Source organism: Crinia signifera, chromosome 6 (genome assembly GCF_055691185.1).
Source record: "Crinia signifera chromosome 6, ASM5569118v1, whole genome shotgun sequence".
Classification (NCBI taxonomy): domain Eukaryota; kingdom Metazoa; phylum Chordata; class Amphibia; order Anura; family Myobatrachidae; genus Crinia; species Crinia signifera.
This window is the reverse complement of record NC_139222.1, coordinates 120,234,902-120,256,905: the sequence shown is the minus strand read 5'-3', so window position 1 is coordinate 120,256,905 and position 22,004 is coordinate 120,234,902. Positions and strand designations below refer to the sequence as shown.

Here is a 22,004-nt window from a genome sequence, read left to right as displayed (position 1 = left end):
AACTGTTGATTAAATAATCACTCTTTTTTTAACTAAATACATTAATTTCCATTACTGTACTCTTTCTTAAAACGACTGTATATTTTAGTCTTGGTTTATAAAATCAATAGTAATGTATATTCTTAAAAAGTGAAATTACCTGAGGAAAAACAACCCAATGTATTCTTGGTATGGGCAGTGTACAGGAAATGACTCATATATATGTGATGGGTTAAAAGCACTAAAATACGCTCATGGTTGAAAACTTACTTTGCAGTAAAGTGTGAGGCAGAATGGGATAATGTTCCTTAATGTTCTAAAAAATGTATCTTTACTGCTTGCTTTGCTGATGACTGTCCATTTTGCTAAAATAACTAGGAAAGAATACAGCATTTCTCTCCAGTCTGCTGAATACTAAAGATTGTGCTGGTCCAAAATCACTTAACAAATATTTCATGTTTATCTAAATCCTGTATATAACTGCATTCATTGCAGAGCAAATATTTATATTGCTATCAAATATTTACGCTTTAGTGTCTTTGTGGATAAAGTATTGGTGAGATATTGAGATTTTCCTGTATAAAAGTCAGCAATAGCACAAGGCCAAAGCTTACCTCAGAGCTGTACTCCTGGTTTAGTGATAACACATCATATAACAATAACCTTGCATGAGATAAGGCATCACTAGCATCACTAGCCACTGGGCAGTAGGATTAAAGCACTCTTGGAAGAGAGAGTTGAAGGGCAGAAAAAATATACAAATTCTAGAGGCTGTTTCAGCTCTTTATCATCTATACATACAGTATATGTCTAGTGTTAGGTCTGAAATACTGCCATCTGTTGGCAGTGAGTGATACTACATCTACTAGCTTTGGAAGCATTTGCTTGGAGCAGGCTTACTAGTATATAATATGTACTCCCACATCTCACATAATGCATACCTCCCAACACTGGTGGCAGTTCACGACTTTGGCGCATGCCTAAAATTTTGGGGTGTAGTGACTTGGTCACCAGCGGCGCTCCCGTAATGCCATGCCCCATTCCTTTTCTGCAGTGAAAACACACTTATAGCTGTGGGTAGCTGGGTAGACTCCCAACTGCCCCCCTTCCCCTCCGTGGGACACTGTTGGCCCCGGGGCGGGAGGTGGGGGTGGTTACAGATATATGATAGTGGGGCAGGAATTTGTGGAGCAGAAGGGGGAGAGTCTCAGCAGGAATAAAGACATCTTCAGCCCCTCGGTGGCCATGTGTGAAGTACAGCACAGAAGTGCCAGCCTCCGCAATGTATCTGCATGAATTTGAGGCCAAAGAAAAACTTCTATGTGTCCAGAAGGGCCACACCCCCTCTCAATCTATCTTCAAAAAGGGGCCATCTTTAAGTGATACATTTACATTGGCAGGTGCAGGGACCTCAGAGATGGAGGCTGACCTCCCTCACCTCTGTGCCCACTAGCAACTGCCACTGAATGTTGGTGTGTATAGCATGGATGAGTAACTTCATTTCAGGCAATCACAAATACAGAAACACAGAGGCAATCACAAGGTAGCAGACAAGCTTTCAAAGCTTTTGCGTCAAGCAGGCTTAGCGAGTCTCTCATCAGTACTAACCACTATCTATAGCAGTGCCCATTGGCATCGAGAAGGAAGGGGGAGGTACTTTTTACCCAGGTCTGGGTCTCGCTCCCTTCTTCCCTATTTCAGGGAGTAGGGCAGCAGGGAGAGAGATGACAGGGTACTGCTGCAGCACAGCCTCTCTCCCCAGCTCAGCACATGCTGTTCAGTGCCGTGTGCTGAGCTGGGAATAGAGATAGCTGCAGTAGCAGCCTGTCCTCTCTCTCACTCTTGTATATTTTTTTCATGGGGCATGGCCACACCCATCACCCAGAGGGTCCGCTGGCCATGCCCCCATATTTAACCGGGGCCCGGACGACCTTTCGTAGCCCCTGGCAGTGCAATGGAAATCTTTTAAATAGTCTTGCTAGTATTAAATATTTTTATCGTGAAGTACATGTATTTTTCATATATAAAGGCAGAGTTATTTTCTATAACAAGTTCAAGGTGCACTTTAAAGTCATTTTTCATGTGTCCAAAGAAAATTGTTAATATTAATCTGTTAAACAGAGTTTCTGAAAGCTGACATAATAAAGGCTTCTATACATCAAGCTGAAGAAGGGAATAAACCAGTTTAGATCATTGATTTAATTGATTGAATTTACAGTCTTCAAGTCAGATTACTTTAATCCAAATGAGTGATGTGAGCTAAAACATTACCGGCAAATCTCCTCAGATAACAGGTTTTGTGTTTTAAATGTATTTATTACACATGTTTCCTGAGATGGAAACAGGAAGAAAATCTGCTGATCACTAACTAAATAGTACGAAAGAATCGTTTCTTATTGATTTTAAATTGATGAAAATGCTTCTAAATCAATGCTTTGTTTCCATGATTAAACACATTTACTAACATATAAAATTGATTATAAAAAAAATCATATCTTAGTAAATGTTTGTTTTTGCCCATGAAACACAACGATTCAGAATGATTTTCATCCATTTGAAATGGATGAATATTGACCTTTAGTAAATACATACACCTAACAGTTCATGACTGAACTTTTACAAGAAGCTGCAATAGAAAGTCAGTGGACATTCAAACAATTTGTTTAATAATTTTCGAATACTAGTTATTTCTATAGCGCACACATATTCCGCATCACTTTTACAGAGGATATTTGGCCATTCACTTCAGTTCCTGGTTGAGTGGAGCTTACAATCTATGGGCGAGTTGAAATAGGGTTTGATTTAAAGAAAAATAAAATATATCGCACCAAAACGCATATGTTATATGTGCGATTTTTGGCTGAAAATCGGACTCGTAATAGGATGCCATTTTTTAGAACAAGCCAGAAATCACTTGCTGTTTCTGGAAATTTTCTTAGTAACGGGAATGTGCAATGCTTTAGTAAAGGTGCAATTTTTAGTAATGGGAGTGTGTGTTTTCTTTGGTAATATATATATATATATATATATATATATATATATATATATATATAAAAACAACAGCATAGGGCTCCCCCTCCACGAGCATATTCAGCCCTGGGGGCTCTTTAAACCAGTCCTGGTTTCCCAAATTCCCAAATATGGGGGAAAAAATCAACTGGAGTCCCTCCATGTTTAAGAAACCAATACCAGGCTCTTGGTTTGGTCCTGGTTTCAAAAATATGCGAGATGAAAAGAATAGGGGTCCTTCATATTTTTGAATCAGCATCGGACTCCAACAGCCAGCAGTGCAATGCCGCAGCCTGGGGACACATTTTATACACATTAGCAACCTAGCTGGTCAGCCCTGTACAGGGTCCCTGAGGGTGTGGGGATCCCCTGGCATCCCTGGGTGGTGGGTGCTGGTCAGATTTTTTTGGTGTAAAAAAATTAACATTGGGCTATGCTGTGGAAAAACAGATCCCAGCAAGCCTCAAATATTAAACAAAGTGGCGCTTGTTGGATGAAAAAAGACCAATGGATTTATTAACAATAGTTATGGGTATATAGTAATATCTCTGTGACTCAGAATGTAATTTTGTTGTTTTACAATTTTTTTGTTGTTCTACAATGACAATAAACTATTATCTTATATTATGGGGGAAATTTACTAAAGGAAATTTGAAAAAAATAGGTGTATTTGTATCCAGAAATACACTTATTTTTTACATTTACTATCCCGAAAATACGGCAATTCGTATTCGTACTGATAGCACATCAATACGACTATGGATTGCCGTATTTTCGGAATAGTAAATGTCAAAAATAAGTGTATTTCTGGATACAAATACACCTATTTTTTTTTACAAATTTCCTTTAGTAAATTTACCCCTATCTATCTTAGGTCATGTCACATTTAACCCCTTCCCACCGCAGCCTGTTTTTGCCTTCCTGACAGAGCCCTTTTTTTCAAATCTTGTGGGGATAACTTTTTTTTGCTTTTACTTATCCCAGTGATTTTGAGATTGTTTTCTTTTGACACATTGTACTTCAAATTAGTGGTAAATTTGGGTCGATACAGTCTGTGTTTTTTTGTGAAAAATACCAAAATGTCGTAAAAAAATGGAAAATTTAGCAATTTTCAAAATGTTAAATTTTCTGCTTGTGAGACAAATAATCATACCACTCAAAATAGTTAATAACTAACATAGACCATATGTCTACTTTATGTTTCCATCATTATTTCAACCTCCTTTTAATTTTTTTGGACACTAGGAGGCTTAAAATATGAATAGCAAATTCTCAAATTTTCAAGAAAATTTCAAACACTGATTTTTTTAGGGACCAGTTCAGTTCTGATGTGACTTTGAGGGACTTGTATGGGAGACACCCCCATAAATGAAGCCATTTCAAAAACTGCACCCCTCACAGTATTCAAAACAGCATTTTGGAAGTTTGTTAACCCTTTAGGTGTTTCACAGGAATTAAAACAAAGTGTAGGTGAAATTTCATTTTTTTTGCAGATTTTCAATTTTAATACATTTTTCTAAGGAACACAGTAGATTTTACTAGAGAAATGTGACTAAAAATTGATTCCCCCAATTCTTTTGTTTTCATAAATATCCTATATGTGGCCCTAGTGTGCACGTTGACCAAACCACAGGCTTCATAATAGAAGGAGCACCTACTTGATTTTGGAGCCTCCTTTTTATGAGATTATTTTTTAGGCACCATGTAGGTTTCTAGGCACCATAAGATGCTAAAAGTTAGGAACCCCCCCACAAGTGACCCCATTTTGCAAACTACACCCCTCAGGGAATTCATCTAGGGGTATAGTGTACATTTCAAACCCCCAGGGGTTTCACCAATTGTGGTACAACTGGGCTGTGAAAATGAAAAATTACATTTTTTACACAAAAATGCAGTTCTGGCTCAAAATATTTCATTTTCACAAGGAATGAAGGAGACAAAGCACCCCAAAATCTGTGCCCCAATTTCTCCCGAGTACGGCAATGCCTCACATGTGACCAAAAAATACCATTTGGGTGCATGGCAGGACTCAGAAGGGAAGGAGTGATTTTTAGATTTTGCAGCTCAGATTCTGGTGGAATGTTGGTGGGTGCTATGTCGCATTAGCAAGACCCCCGTAGCACCAATACAGTGGAACCCCCCCACAAGTGACCCCATTTTGCAAACTACACCCCTCAGGGAATTCATCTAGGGGTATAGTGTACATTTCAAACCCCCAGGGGTTTCACCAATTTTGATACAACTGGGCTGTGCAAATGAAAAATTACATTTTTTTACACAAAAATGCAGTTCTGGCTCAAAATGTTTCATTTTCATAAGGTATGAAGGAGAAAAAGCACCCCAAAATCTGTGCCCCAATTTCTCCCAAGTACGGCAATGCCTCACATGTGACCAAAAAATACCATTTGGGTGCATGGCAGGACTCAGAAGGGAAGGAGTGATTTTTGGATTTTGCAGCTCAGATTCTGGTGGAATGTTGGTGGGTGCTATGTCGCATTAGCAAGACCCCCGAAGCACCAATACAGTGGAACCCCCCCACAAGTGACCCCATTTTGCAAACTACACCCCTCAGGGAATTCATCTAGGGGTATAGTGTACATTTCAAACCCCCAGGGGTTTCACCAATTGTGGTAAAACTGGGCAGTGAAAATGAAAAATTAATTTTTTTACACAAAAATGCAGTTCTGGCTCAAAATTTTTCATTTTCACAAGGAATGAAGGAGACAAAGCACCCCAAAATCTGTGCCCCAATTTCTCCCGAGTACGGCAATGCCTCACATGTGACCAAAAAATAGCATTTGGGTGCATGGCAGGACTCAGAAGGGAAGGAGTGATTTTTGGATTTTGCAGCTCAGATTCTGGTGGAATGAATGGTGGGTGCTATGTGGCATTAGCAAGACCCCCGAAGCACCAATACAGTGGAACCCCCCCACAAGTGATCCCATTTTGCAAACTACACCCCTCAGGGAATTCATCTAGGGGTATAGTGTACATTTCAAACCCCCAGGGGTTTCACCAATTGTGGTACAACTGGGCAGTGAAAATGAAAAATTAAATTTTTTACACAAAAATGCAGTTCTGGCTCAAAATTTTTCATTTTCACAAGGAATGAAGGAGACAAAGCACCCCAAAATCTGTGCCCCAATTTCTCCCGAGTACGGCAATGCCTCATGTGTGACCAAAAAATGGCAGGACTCGGAAGGGAAGGAGTGATATTTGGATTTTGCAGCACAGATTCTGGTGGAATGTTGGTGGGTGCTATGTCGCATTAGCAAGACCCCCAAAGCACCAATACAGTGGAACCCCCCCACAAGTGACCCCATTTTGCAAACTACACCCCTCAGGGAATTCATCTAGGGTTATAGTGTACATTTCAAACCCCCAGGGGTTTCACCAATTTTGATACAACTGGGCTGTGCAAATGAAAAATTACATTTTTTTACACAAAAATGCAGTTCTGGCTCAAAATTTTTCATTTTCATAAGGTATGAAGGAGAAAAAGCACCCCAAAATCTGTGCCCCAATTTCTCCCGAGTATGGCAATGCCTCATATGTGACCAAAAAATACCAGTTGGGTGCATGGCAGGACTCAGAAGGGAAGGAGTGATTTTTGGATTTTGCAGCTCAGATTCTGGTGGAATGAATGGTGGGTGCTATGTGGCATTAGCAAGACCCCCGAAGCACGGTGAAATGATGAACCTAATAATCCATAGATGTGTGGTATATTTTAAAACACTCCTTTATACATAGGCCGGGTTTGTCGGGGCAAGTTTCACAGTGGAAAATAGTATCCTTTCTTATTCCCTTTTTATAGCAAACTTTGCACCTTTTTTGTGTCCTGCCCTTTTTTGCAGTGGAGGGGATTTCGTTAGGAAAATGCTGCCCTGGTACAATACGGGGGCCAGTACTAGAAGTACTGGGGCCCTCTGCCTGCTGGTTCCCAAATATTAGGCCCTTTATGACTTCCTCTTGAAAGTGCATAAATGTCCCCCTCTGGCTGGTAGAACGGAATAGCACGTAAGCGTTATACAGTGCCATCTGGATGATATACACGGCCAGCTTCTTGTACCAGATGTTTGTTTTCTGCAGGGGACTGTACGGCTTCAGTACCTGATCTAAAAGATCCACTCCGCCCATGTACTTATTGTAATCTAGGATACAATTAGGTTTTGAGGTGTGGGTACTGGTACCTCGTACAGGGACGGAGGTGGTACTGTCTCCATGAATTTAACCCTTCCTTTAAAATGTATAAGGGACTCGTCGGTACAAATAAATTTTTCAGGGATGTACATCTCTGCAAATTTGGCACTGAAATGATCAATGACCGGCCTGGATTGTCTCAAAACGAGTCCGAGTCATGGCCATACGGTAAAGTGGGGTGCTGTACAGAACATCTGTACTCCAATATTGCCTAATTTCTTGCTTTTTTACTATGCCCATATGTAACACCAGACCCCAAAACGTCATCATCTCTACTGCATCTACAGGGGTCCACCTAGCAAATGATGACGTGGGGTTTTGAGCAATAAACTGCTGGGCATATAAATTACTTTGGTCCACCATTAAATTTATAAAATCATCAGAGAAAAATAATTTGAAAAAGTCAATTTCTCTGAGACCTGTTGAATCAAATTGGATTCCTGGATTGGCCAAAAACTCAGGAATCTGGGGCTCAAAATTGTCTGGTGGTGGGGTCCATATGGGATCAATCATTTGGGGGGGGGGGGGGTCTCAGCTGCTCTACGGGGGCGTCTTTGAGGGGGTCCCTCATCACTAGAGGAGGTAGAGGAGCTTAAGACGAATCCTTCAAATTCCCCGCTTGCATCACTGGCTGTGTCAGAGTCAGAGGCAAGCATGGCATATGCCTCCTCCGCTGAATACATTCTTCTGGATGACTGGGATGACATTTGGGATGACATTTGGGATGCCATTTTTATTTTTGTGTTTCTGTAAGTGTAATGTTTCAACACGTGTATAGTGTAGGGGGGGTACAAACTTTATTTCAACACGGGGGGTATGTAGTGTGTAGTGTGTATGTAGTGCAGAAAAAAAAATACTTTATACAGGAATTTGATCCCAATAAAAAAAAAAAAATTGAAGGGGTTAAAAAAAAAAAAAAAAGGTCCTGCACCAAAAATTGAGCACAGATGTTGGTCAGTAACGTCCGTCACTGAACAGCGCTCAAAGGCAACAGGAATTTGATCCAAAAAAAAAAAATTATATCAACCCTGTGCCAAAAATGCTGTTCAGTGATGTACGTCACTGATCAGCGCTCAGCGGCCACAGGATACCCACAAAAGCAACGTGGGTGTAAAAACAATTTTAAAAAAATAAACCACAGCACTCTCCAAAAAAAAAACAATTTAAAAAACTGCAGAAAAAAAATTATATCAACCCTGTGCCAAAAATGCTGTTCAGTGATGTACGTCACTGATCAGCGCTCAGCGGCCACAGGACACCCACAAAAGCAACGTGGGTGTAAAAACAAAACCCCACTGCACTCTCCAAAAAAAAAAAAAAATTTAAAAAAACTGCAGAAAAAAAATTATATCAACCCTGTGCCAAAAATGCTGTTCAGTGATGTACGTCACTGATCAGCGCTCAGCGGCCACAGGACACCCACAAAAGCAACGTGGGTGTAAAAACAAAACCCCACTGCACTCTCCAAAAAAAACTGCAGATCAGTGATGCAGTGATGCAACACTGATTAGCAGTGAGGGGCAGCAGGCACACAACTGTGGGTGCAACCTGACAGGGTATATATAAAAAAAAAAACCCTGGACCCCCAAAAAGTTGCTGATCAGTTAATTTATACTGATCAGTACAAAAGGGGGGGCAGCAGGGGGGCAGCAGTCAGTTGCACAGACAGCACAAGCTTTGGTGCAACTGACAGGTATATATATAAAAAAATAACCCCTGCACCTCCAAAAAGTTGCTGATCAGCACAGATATACTGATCAGCACAAAAGGGGGTGCAGCAGACACAAAATATAGCACTCTCTATCACTCTCTGTCACTATCTCTCACTATCTCTCACTATCTCTCACTATCTCTCACTATCTCTCACTCTATGACACTGCAGCAGCAGCACACAGGAAGTGACAAGATCCAGGAAGCATCCAGCTGCTGGCAGCACGCTACCAGCGGTGATCAGGTAAGTATCAGGCAAGGATCAGGCAAGGATCAGGTATGTATATCACGACAGATTGGCCGGTGACCTTTCTGCATGCAATTCCAGACCGGAATGGCGTCTGCAGTGCAGTCACCGTTAGTTTAAATAACGCGCTATGGCTGTGATTGGTCCGTCGGTCCGTCGGACCAATCACAGCCTTGGGGGCAGGTGAGGTGAGGTGTGGTCATCACCGGTGACCCCCTCACGCCCCCTCACACCCGGCGGTGATTGACACCTGTGTTACCGAGCGTCATATTCGCCGGTAACACAGGAAAACGCTGCGATTGGCTGTTCACATTGAACAGCCAATCACAGCGATCGCCGACGGGGGGGAGGCATCGCCGCCCCCCCTGGACATGCTGGGACATGTCTGCTGTCAGGGACAGCAGACATGTTTAAACGGTCACCGCGTCTATAGACGCGGGGACAGTTTAAAGTCATGACGTATATATACGTCATGTGTCGGGAAGTACATCCCGGCCATGACGTATATATACGTCAAATGTCGGGAAGGGGTTAAACAAGAAACACATATAAAAAATACATATTGGTAAAATTGAACGAATAGGTAAATTAAGAGTGTACGGTGAATAAAACACTGTATAAATGGGACCTAGACTATAAATTTGCCAGGGGGAACGAGATGTCCTGTCTTTGGCTGATAGTCTATTTGTAGATATATGGTGGGGGAGACAGTTAATAGCATTTGATATGCCCAATGAACTTAAATTTATGCAGCGCCGCAAGAGGATGTCAATCCCTTAGGATAGCATTGCAGTAGTCGTCCTCAAGATCTTGCAGCGATATACTGTATCTGGTTAATGTTTGTATTCCAAAGTGAGTCAGAACAGTAGGTATTCTCTCCACACAATTTGGCTAGTAGAGAGCCAAAGTCAGCCACAGTGAGGCTGATACCGGGAATGGTGTTTTGTAGAGATCCCCAAATCCTTGCAAGGGGCAAATATGGCATGTAGGTCTGGTCCAAAAAGCTCCTGATTTGTTTCACTGCTTGGGAGATACAGCTTTGTCAAAGGTACCTTGGTATCACCTTTCTTCTCCCAGGAAGCCTCACCTGCATTCAGAGACTTTGATAACCACAAGTTCCAGCATGCGGGACATTGAAGGCCCCACTGGGTCTTGAAGTCCCACAGTGTGGCCAATGTTAAAAACACACACTCAGAGCAGTATAACTTTAACTAAGGGAAAATGCAGTGACGTCAGTGAGCTCAGCCCTGATTGGATGTAGCCATCTCCATGGAGATGGCTACAACCAATCAGATGGGGAACTCCTCTGGTGCACAGCCTTGAATGTTTGAGTCCCAGTGAAGTTCCTCAGTATTGGGGAAGAGCTGCATGCTGAAACATGTGGTTCTACAAGTCCCTGCATGTGGGGGAGGCTTGTTGGGACTTTTTGTTCCACAGCACAACCCAATGTTATTTTTTTATTTTTTTATTTCTTACACCCAGGGCTGCCAGCGACAGCCCCGAACTTCAGCCCTGGACAGGTGAAACCTGGGCTAACCAGCCAGAATGTTATGGCCAGAGGACATTGTATAAAAAATATGGGGGGACCCCTATTCTTTTTGTCCCCGTCCTCCCCCCCAGTCTCCACCCCCCTGAAGTTTTCCTGATGAAGCTGCAAAGAATATTCACTTAATTTCATTTAAATCCTTGTTTTCTTATACTAATTAAACAGCTGCACACCTCTCCCCATTGATACAATTACATAACAAGCAGTGGCGTAACTATAGCCACGCAGCCCTCACGTGGTGGGAAGGTGCTGAGGTGTGGGCGCCGGGGGGGGGCTGCGGGGCTATAGTTAGCTCCTGCCGCCAGCCATTCGGTCTTGCGGGTCCTGGCTCTCCCGGCTCCTGCTGCTTATAAAAAAAAAGTGACATTCGGAAAATGGCTGCCCCCATATGAAAGACAGTTTTTGAGGAGGCTAGAGGATGTGGCGGCCTCCTCTAGCAACCTTAAAAACGGTCTGCAGTATGGGGGCAGGCATTTTCCAAATGTCACTTTTTTTTATAAGCAGCAGGAGCCGGGAGAGCCAGGAGAGCCGGGACCCGCAAGACAGATGCGGCAGGAGGTACCAGCCGCACAGGGGTGGTTTTTTTTTTAAACACTACTGGGGGGGGGGGCAAAATTTTCAGCAGGGGGGCGCATAATTAATAGTTACGCCACTGTTAACAAGACAATAACATTGTCCTGTCTGTATTAGCATACAGTAGGTACTACACCTGCTTCACCTACTCCAATGAAGCACATTACCAAAATACCTGTATAGTCTGTTTGTGTCTTTGTACTGTCTCTGTTTTATGGTATTTTTTTTTCTAATGTGTTTTGGAAATTGCTTTCCGATCTGTTCATAAGCAATATTTAAATATTCTTTTCCCTTCGGCTCATAGTATTTGTTTGTGCCAGATTGTGGATTGTGCTTAGTGAGCTGTAATGTAATACTTAGAGACCTGCTGATTTTATGTCTGTACATATTTTGAGTGTTTCTAGATTATTTTTGTCTTCTTGGCAGAGGTTCTAATATCCACATATTTAATTGCCCTCAATTGTTTCCTGCAAAGGTTTAAAGAGTACTGCTTGACTTCATGAATACAGTGGATGTTTCAAAGGTTCATACGAAATGGAGTCCAAACACAGCTGTCGCATATTAATTTAATAAGAGGTGTAAGATTTTAGACAGAAACTGTTTACACAATATATACAGTTTTTAACCTATTGTACATAAGGGATATTGCAGCATTGCTGTTTCTTTCAGAGCCTTATCAAATATGTGCAGGCTTTAACATGCCGTTAGTTAAAAATTAACAATACCATGATGTATAGTTTAAAGCTGCCTACACACTAGACAATTGTTTTTAATGATATGGACAATATCAAGTTAAACATATAGTGCATGCATTGCACACTGAATGGTATAATTAATTATATCTTTCAGTGATGTCACCCTGCCCCTGCTTGGTACACGCAGTCGTTGACGGTATAGTCAAAATTGCAAAAAATGTGGTGCCTAGGGGTGGTATGGCACGGAAATACGTGCCTGGGGCGCGCGGGGGGGGGGGGGCGACAGTAGGTTGAACTTTTGCCTAGGGTGCTGAGAAGCCTTGCACCGACCCTGCTTGTACCCTTGGTGCAGACAGCATTTTGGTACTTGAGATGTGTGTGTGCACACGGTGTGATTTTGCATGCAATGCCATCCCATTTCGAATGGGATCGAATCAAATGGCAAGCAAAATGCATTTCCATTTGGACTATATAGTACAGATCTGTCTATTTTTCTGTTCAATTTACGCTAAACTAGAGCACGCATCAGGATCAAATCGGCATTGAAAGAGGCTGAAAACCGTTCAATGTCCATTTGATTTTGTTTCAATTTGATTCGTCTGTATAGTCAAAATTGAACACAAAATCGCTAGGCAGGTTTGGGCGCCGCGGGGAAGCTATTGCTATGGCCACCATCACTGCCAAATCTGTTGATTCTCCCCGCTGGGACAAGCAGAGCTTCATGTCTGCAGTCCCGGCACTTCACCTGTTAGAATGTCACTTGCAAAATGACCACCCTCCTCACAGCAGACAGTTATTAAGGATGCTAGAGGAGGCGGTGACCTCCTCTTGCATCCTAAATAACGTTCTGCTGTAAGGCGGCACCCATTTTGCAAGTGACATTCTAACAGGAGGAGCACCGGCACCGCAGAAAGGAGGATCTCCTGGTCCCGGTGGGCCGGGAACAGAGCAGCAATGGACCGGGTGGTGGCAGATGCAGCAGGGAGCGAGGAGTTCGGAGCAGTGGGGGAAGGGGGGGGGATGCACAATTTAGGTGGGGTGGGCAGGGGCGAATTTAGGGGTCAGGCCGCCCCTAGGCACAACATTTTTGTCGCCCCCCCTTATTTTAATATATGTATTATTAAGTTATATAATATAAATATATGACCACAGGCAGCAAGCTCAGACAGTCACATTAAATACATACAGGCAGCAAGTCCAGATCCCTCTCCATTCCAGTGGGTGGAGAGACCCTTCTTACTGCTGAGCTGATGCTAGCTGTTCCACAAGCCTGAGGCACGCACACACACCCAGTAGGTATCAGCCCTGCCTCTCTCCTCCCACACTCAGTCTGTGCCCCCATCCTCGTCCCCAGGCCAGAGCCAGCTTCTGCAGCAGCAGCTCCGTGGCGGACTTCCTGGCAGCGTCCTGTGTGCAGAGGAGTAGCTAGGCAACATGGTGCCCAGAGCAAGGGTATGTTTTGACACCCCCCTCGTAATTTTTCTTTCTTATATTAATGCCCATTCCATATTATTCCACACAGCGTAATGCCCATTCCACAAAGCGTAATGCCCATTGAATATTATGACACACTGTAATGCCCACTGCTCCTGTCCGCTCCTCCCAGGGCTGCCATCAGAAATTTTGGTTGCCTGGGACAGACGAGATAGACATTCTCTCCAAGATGAGCATCAATACAGCCGGCTAAGCATGTCACCACAAGTAGTGCACTAAACTCAATCCTACAGTAATTTCATGATTTACATTGAAATAGCCAGATCCATACCAAAAAAAAGCATGAGTTGTACACACATGGCACAGTTCAGTTCCTGCCTATGCGGAACAGCTTTAGTGCACACAGTATTGGCACCTTACAATGTCTGGGTTGCAGCTTCAGTTGCCACAGTGCCTGCCCTCACTCATATTATTAATTTAAAGATGGAAGGACATAAATGATATTATGAATATCAATTGATTTGATCCAAAAATATGAAAAATAATATGAATATTAAGATTTACAAATACATATTACTGCCAGGGTATTGCTAGTAAAAATACATGACATTTTAGTAATTTATCACATACAAATAGATCACACACACAAAAAAAAAAACATACCAAAAATTGTTTAATCACCACTGAACAGTCCCCTCTCCTGCAGCCAGCATCTTTCCGCTGCTCTCACTGGGATTTCTTAAAGAACTGTCGGGCATTTTTATATACTTTACGTACAGGAGTGCTGATCTCTTTACAGCCGGAATCCTGTAGATGCTGTCTGCCGCTGCCCACTGTACGGTCCGTACCCGGATGGAGGGAGGCCAGGAGGGGGAGAAATAATGTCACACACAGTGACAGACGCACACTGCCAGAACGGGCGTGCCGCTCCGCTCAGCTGTCCTCGCCCATTCTATACACAGCAGCCAATAGGCTGTATGTATAGAATAGCCAATGGGCGCCAGGCAGCAGTGAGCCTAAGCAAGTGAGCGGCGGAGCCTCACGGACATGTTGTGGCCCGGGACTGACTGTTATTTCATGTGAGGAAACGGCCAGCGGTGAGTGACGAGCAGCGCGGCCGCCGATTAGGGCGCCGCTCACCGATGTCCGCTCGGCTCTGCCATGCTGCTTCTGCCTGGACAGGTCACTGGACTTGTCACAGTGATAACTATTGACGCACTCCCAAGCAGCTTGACATGCCGCCCCTAATAGCTGCCGCCCGTAGGCCCGTGCCTCATGGGCCTAGTCACAAATCCGGCTCTGGGGGTGGGTAGGTGGGGGTAAAACCTAATATAATCAGAAACTAATAGCAACTTACTGTATAGTAAATGCAACACAGATGTAATCAGCAACGTATATCAAATGCAACAATGCAAAACCAGTACAATGGAAGAACGTATCGGTTGGAAATCGGCCGATCTCGATCAGATTCCTCTTTTCCACAGATCTTTTGCTACATCTTCTGATCTTACATGCTGCATGAAAGATCAAAAAGTTTAGCAAAAGATCAATAGGGACGATGGTACTCTTTACCTATCACGGCGCCCATCGCGGGCATCGCGGGTACATTTATGTCTGGCCGCGACGCGACCGACGCGATGCCCGCGATTTCCCATTGAAACCCATGTTAAACATGGAAATCGCGTCGGTCGATGCCCGCGACGCGATGCACCCGATTTCCCATAGCAATCAATGTTAAATGGCCCGACCAACGTGATTTTACTGTTAAATGCCTCAATGGACCCGATGTGGCCATAGGAAACAATGTTAAATGGGCCACAGAGGCCAAATAGGCAACCTTGACTGGGAAATGGCCCCCCCCAATTGTTACCGCCACCCCACGATCAACGTCAACCCGAAGCGTGGCGAGCGCAGCGAGCCCGCGAGGGGCGGCGGTACGCATCCTCCGACCTTTTCATGCCCTACTATCCACGTCGGCGTGGAGTTGAGAATAGAATAGTGTGGCGAGCGTAGCGAGCCACCGAGCCCGAAGCGTGGCGAGCGCAGCGAGCCCCGTGAGGGGACGCGGATACCTTCACAGGTAAACGCGTCCCCTCGCGGGCTTCACAGGTGTCCGCGTCGCCACGGACACCTGTGAAGCCCGCGAGGGGACGCGTATAACTGTGAAGGTATCCGCGTCCCCTCGCGGGGCTCGCTGCGCTCGCCACGCTTCGGGCTCGGTGGCTCGCTGCGCTCGCCACACTATTCTATTCTCAACTCCACGCCGACGTGGATAGTAGGGCATGAAAAGGTCGGAGGATGCGTACCGCCGCCCCTCGCGGGCTCGCTGCGCTCGCCACGCTTCGGGTTGACGTTGATCGTGGGGTGGCGTAAACAATTGGGGTGGCCATTTCAGAGTTCAAGGTAAGTATTTGGGCTCTAAGGCCCATTTAACATTGTTTCCTATGCTAAAATCGGGTCCATTCAGCTTTTTAACATGAAAATCGTGTCCATCGGGCCTTTTAACATTGATTCCTATGGCAAATCGTGGGCATCGCGTCGCGGCCATCGTGTGCACATTTATGGCCGTCCGCGACGTGACCGACGCGATGTCCATGTTTAACATGGTTTTCAATGGGAAATCGTGGACATCGCGTCGGTCGCGTCGCGTCCGGGCATCTTTAGCCCGCATACGACGCGACCGACGCGATTTTTTACCTCACGATGCCCACGATCAAGATCGTGGGCGCCGTGCTAGGTAAAGAGTACCGGGACGATCATTGGATTTCAATATAAATCTTTGGTGAAAATGTATGTTTGTCTGCAATCTTTTGTCCAGGGTGGACAAAAGATTTCAAGGCAAATTTATGCACACATCTTAAGATCACAGATCTTTCTAGTGTGGGGAAACCTTTATTTGAATTAAGCTGAATCAGACTGCTGGAGGTAACAGAACTGGACAGACAGGAGCAGGACTGGAATAATAAATACACCTGGACATTGATGCATCGAATGACTAGGCTCAGAATGAACTATCACCGGCACAGACAGCACAACTGACTCAGCCTGAATATGCTGCAGCTGTTCCCAATCTCCGGGCAGGTCTGGGAGATTTAAAAAATCCAGCCTGGTAGAATGACAGACGTGTTGGCTCGTTGCCTAGCAATGCCAAGCTATCGCGTCATTAGTGTACAATAGCTGGTGGGCACATCCCTTGTTGCAGAAAAAGGGGGGTTATACAGCGCTGGGTTTTTCTGAATGATGACAATTAGACACTGGGGTTTAAGAAAATACAAAATACATTTATTGTACAATATAACAATTAAGAGAGTACTCTCTAAGGAAAAATTTATATGTTAAAAAATTGCGCAATATATTAAAAAAATTGGGGAGGGGGTAATGAAGATGAAAAAATGGGAGTATTGCATGCACTAGGCTCCAAGAAAAAATGATGAAGACAGTTCGTATGCCAATATATGGTTATAGTTACCACCAATGGATTAGGAAGTATCAGGATCTCATCTGGGAACCTGAGAGAGTACCGGTTAATTCCCAGCTAGTGGGTCCGACTGCCTCCAGATGTTAGTGGAACAGGAATGGTGGGTGGGAGATGGAAGACCACCGCCGTGAATCTCTGTCCGGGAGGTGTGGACCTGGTTCTCCGATGGAAATGAGGCAGGAATGGTGGTGAGGGATGGTGTGACACCGCCGTGGATCACTGCCCAGGGAGAAAAGGGGCTGACAGCCCAAGATGGTGATAGCTGGTCCGGAATCGGTTTGCTGTGCTGGAGCCTGGTGCAAGGTGGTTCAGGCTATTGGATGGTCCAAGTCAGGGGATAAGCTTGGATGGATCTCAGGATCTTGGATGTGGCTTGGCTCAACGCGTTTCGACGTCTCCAGGACGTCTTCATCAGGAGCAGTGGACATCCCTTGTTGCGTCCGTCATCTTGTGTACCAGTGTGCACTCTGTTCAGCGTGTACGCCACCCGGTGGGCGCGAGCATTGCTCGGTGCAGACCTCACCAGGAATGGGCCCCAATGGATGACCACGACTGCTGACAGAATCTGATCAGTTGCCCATAGCAACAATTCATCATCAATAGAACTCCCATCTTAGTATATATATAAATAAACCCCTAAGAATCTAAAATACAGATTGCTGTATTCACAAATGCTGCAGATAAGAAGAAACAATAAGGATAAGGCATTCAAAAGGATTGACATCTTGACTTAGAAATTTGTTAAGAGAACATAACATCTGGCAAATTTATTGGTCACAAAAAATAGGGTGTTATGCATGGTGTTATCCGAGGAAAGGTCAGACACAGGAAAGATAAAGGAAAAACATTACAGTGTACAATAAAATACCTTATCACAACAGATTAGTAGAGCTCTAAAAGATTGTGGCCTGTAGTACAGACAGATAAAGCTTTATATTTGAATGACACCTCCATTATACCCTGTTATTCAAACTCTAGGAATCTGCAAAATATCTTAATAAAAACAGATATTACTGGAATGGATTTAGAGCTCTCAATTTTTTTTTATGTGGAAAAAATATGGTGTTTTTTATGTCCTTGTGTACCACTTGTAATTATCTAATAGTGGGAGACATGTTTGCACATCCCCACTTAGGGATGAAGTCAGTGGCGGTTTTTACCTATGGGCTGCAATCCCCCCAGGTAAAATCCGCCACTGTAGTAAAGGCCAGATGCAATCTGTGAGACTGCACTGGCTTCACTGTGACTGGCAGTGACTTCCTAGTGGAAGTCCGACCTGCCAGTCACCAAGGCAGTCCCATTGGGAGATGTTTGCTCCATCCAGGATGCCTTGCTGCCGGCTGCCGTGCAAAAACGGCAATTGAACATGTGCAGTACCTATATTTGTACTGCGCACGCGCTGTTCCCGGTGCTTGTCATTTATATTGTACAGGCGCCGGGACCAAGATTCCTTTTATGGGCTGTTGCCGAAGCAGGACAGGTGCCGGGGACCGCGAGGAGGGAGGAGAGCGGCGGCGGCAGGGGGTGCCTGTATCGCTGTACCCCCGCGGCCAGAGGCAGCCCCTCTCCCCCAAGAAGGTAGGACCGCCACTGGATAAAGTACAAAATTATACATCATTTAACATGTAAAAGCACCTTTGCTATATATTAAATTGTGTGTCCCAGTGGTCTCTTATAGGTAGGGAAGACCCAGAGAAAATTTAAAGACAGAGGATGCCTGCCCACCGGTCCTCATCTGGACCACTTTAAATAGTGGATCCATTGACCAATCACACAGCACTTTATTGAGACCAAACACAATTTATCTAGCTTGAGATACCGAATGACCAACCAAATTCCCCTTTGAAAAGAGGTGTGGATAGGGGAAGGGCTCTGCTTAGAAGAGAAGTGCTGTGGATCAATTGATTGTCCACTATTTACCTACATGGGTTAAATGACATGATGCAACGTTCCACTTTGATCTATCGTTAATGACTGTCAATTTATACTAATTTTATTGATTTATTGTAATCTATATATGTCTATTTGGGTTATATGTACTTCTTTATTGATCTGCATTTATATATATATATATATATATATATATATATATATATATATATATATATATATATATATATGTGTGTTTTTTATAACTAAACTAATTACTATCAGTCATACTTGTATTATATATAGTAGTAGTATGTTGTGCAACTTCTGATTAATGTATTTTTTTTTATTTTTTGTAGTTGACAGATTGTGCCGATGATGTACTGGCTTAATGTGTACACTTGACAGGTTGTTATGGTGACGGGTCTAGCAGGCATCACGCAGCAGTGCGATGACATCAGAGGTTTATGCCCACTTCTAGGACACAGTACCAGCAGGGCACAGCTCATGTGAGGTTAGGATATAAGGTGAATTGATTTGGCTTTGTATGCTACTGTACATCCTGATGCCATTTCAGTAGAATAAAACGTTAATACTGTATGAACATGGAGTTTTTTCTTTATTTATGAGAGCTGGGAGTACCACATATCTCTTTTTGCATAATTTTGTGTGTGTGTGTGTGTGTGTGTGTGTGTGTGTATATATATATATATATATATATATATATACACACACACACACACACACACACACACACACACAATTATGCAGAAAGAGATGTGCGGCAATCCCGGCTCTCATAAATTAAGAAAAAGCTCAGAATTCAAATCAACGTTTTAAATATATATATATATATATATATATATATATATATATATATATATATACAGTTCACAATATGCCAGCACTCCGTCGTCACTAATCAGCTGGGCTGGGTGCACTTTAGATAATCCATACAACCTTGACCAATAGAAAAGGCACTCCAGACGTTTTTTCCAAAACAAAGCTGTTTACTCCAGCGTGGATATCACCACACACAAGCGACAGTGTAACACTGTCGCTTGTGTGTGGTGATATCCACGCTGGAGTAAACAGCTTTGTTTTAGAAAAAACGTCTGGAGTGCCTTTTCTATTGGTCAAGGTTATATATATATATATATATATATATATATATATATATATATATATATATATATATATATATATATATCGAAAGCGCTGCACCCATCGGACTTCACACAGCTCTCAATTACAGACTCATAGGAGCTTATTCTGATCGGTGCGGCCAAACGTGCGTACGTACCAAAACAACGTACGCTATCCGTACGCGGCCGTTGGGGTTAAGTCCACCCACAACTCAGCCGCATACGTACGGCCAGAAATATCGGCAAAGGGGAGTGGCGTACAATTGAGCGTACGCCAACGTACACGGACGGGCCAGCCCTTACACTCCGACAACTGGCGTACAATTGAGCGTACACCACCGTTTACGGACGTCTCTCGGCCGTCTTCCCACCGACTTCTTGCGGCTATCTGAGCGTACGCCAGCTTGCACGGACGGGTCCCTATTGTTTTCAATAGAAAAGTCAGCTTATGGCACCGCTCGTGAGAGTGAGCGTACGTCCGTGTACGCTGACATACCCTTCACATAGGGACCAGCATATCTTCCCTTTCAACTATAATTATGAAAATTAATTAATTGATTGATTTAATTAATGTGCAAAATAGTGGCCATGGGATTAAAACATTGCTGAAACATCCTTTGTAGGTGTTAGATGTGGTTTATGTTATTGTATCATAAATACAAAACCTATGTTTGTATTAGAGTGAACACGTTGACACATGTCGACTTGTGTCGATTGAGTGTGCTACTGTGTAAAGTCTATGAAAGCACGTAGTGAATGTGTATAACTGTTTAACAAATACCTACCTTTGCATATATAAGCAGGTCTTACAAAGATTCTTACCTTAAATTAAACAAACCTTTAAATGTAGAGAAGTATAGAAAGATAACCTTCCAATGTGTTAGAGTGATGTGTGTGGCTTGCAGGTAGTGAAATCATGGTTTGGACTTAATAGACTGCAGTATTGCTTATTACATTCAGGTGTATGTGTTTGGTAGTAATCCGCGTAAATTAGCTAACCCAGGCGCACGCTGGCATGCGGCATCTGTAGGGGTGGTTTGAGATGGCGGTTGGCGGCCGCCTGTTTTGTGTCCGAAATGAACGGTGCTTTAGTCGATCGTGCGGTAGTAGCACCGCTCATTTTTGGTGCACACCCCGTGCACGCCCATATTTACGCCCATTTTCCCTCATTATTTCGGCCGCTCCCCTCATCACGCCCCTATGCCGCCCCCAATGCCCGTACACTCGCGTACAGGTTTTTTCGCACGTAGAGACCCGTCCGTAAGCGTTGTGGAGTGTTCGCGCCTGCGCATTAGCGAATGTACGCATGCGCAGATCATTAAAAACCCCGGGACGTGCGCGTACGGCCCGGCCGCTCCAACCAGAATAAGGCCCCATAGTCAGCTGTAGTTCAGCAACGTTTCGGGATTTTATTATCCCGTCCTCAGGCTGTTAAACAAACAAACTCCATGACATACAGTGCTCACTGAAATACCTGCAGGGCTCTGCCGCCCACGCCCGGCTCCCGCCTTCCGCCCCTCCATGCATGCACGGGATTGCCTCTCCTCTCTGCACCTCCCGGCTTCAGGTGTGACGTCAGGCTGAGCCAGCGTCTGCAGCAGATTCCTGTTACAAAAAATGTGAATGGCAAGACAGCAGATCAGCCCATTGCCAAACATTTTCTTGAAGCTAGGCACAATCTAGCCAATTTCCGCCATATGATCATTGACCATATTCCAGATGATGGCAGGGGTGGTGACAGACATCTCAAATTATTGAGATGTGAAGCCAAGTGGATTCATACACTTGACACAGTAAAACCAAAAGGGTTAAATGATCATCTAAACTATAACATATTTCTGTAAGTAAGACCATATATGAATAGATGATTGGATATATGTACGCTGATGATTATGCTGCTTTTTTAACTTTTGTTATGTTTTTCTTATACGTTTTTTGATGTTGTTAATTTGTTTCACATTTTTTGTAACAGGAATCTGCTGCAGACGCTGGCTCAGCCTGACGTCACACCTGAAGCCGGGAGGTGCAGAGAGGAGAGGCAATCCTGTGCATGCATGGAGGGGCGGAAGGCGGGAGCTGGGCGTGGGCGGCAGAGCCCTGCAGGTATTTCAGTGAGCAC

General features: G+C 43.9%; 1 protein-coding gene across 2 annotated transcripts in view; it reads right to left on the bottom strand.

The window, feature by feature from the left end:
- Positions 1-22,004, bottom strand: part of CRHR1 (corticotropin releasing hormone receptor 1) — a 180,449-nt gene that overhangs the window by 112,996 nt on the left and 45,449 nt on the right. The gene's annotated exons all lie outside the window — the stretch shown is intronic.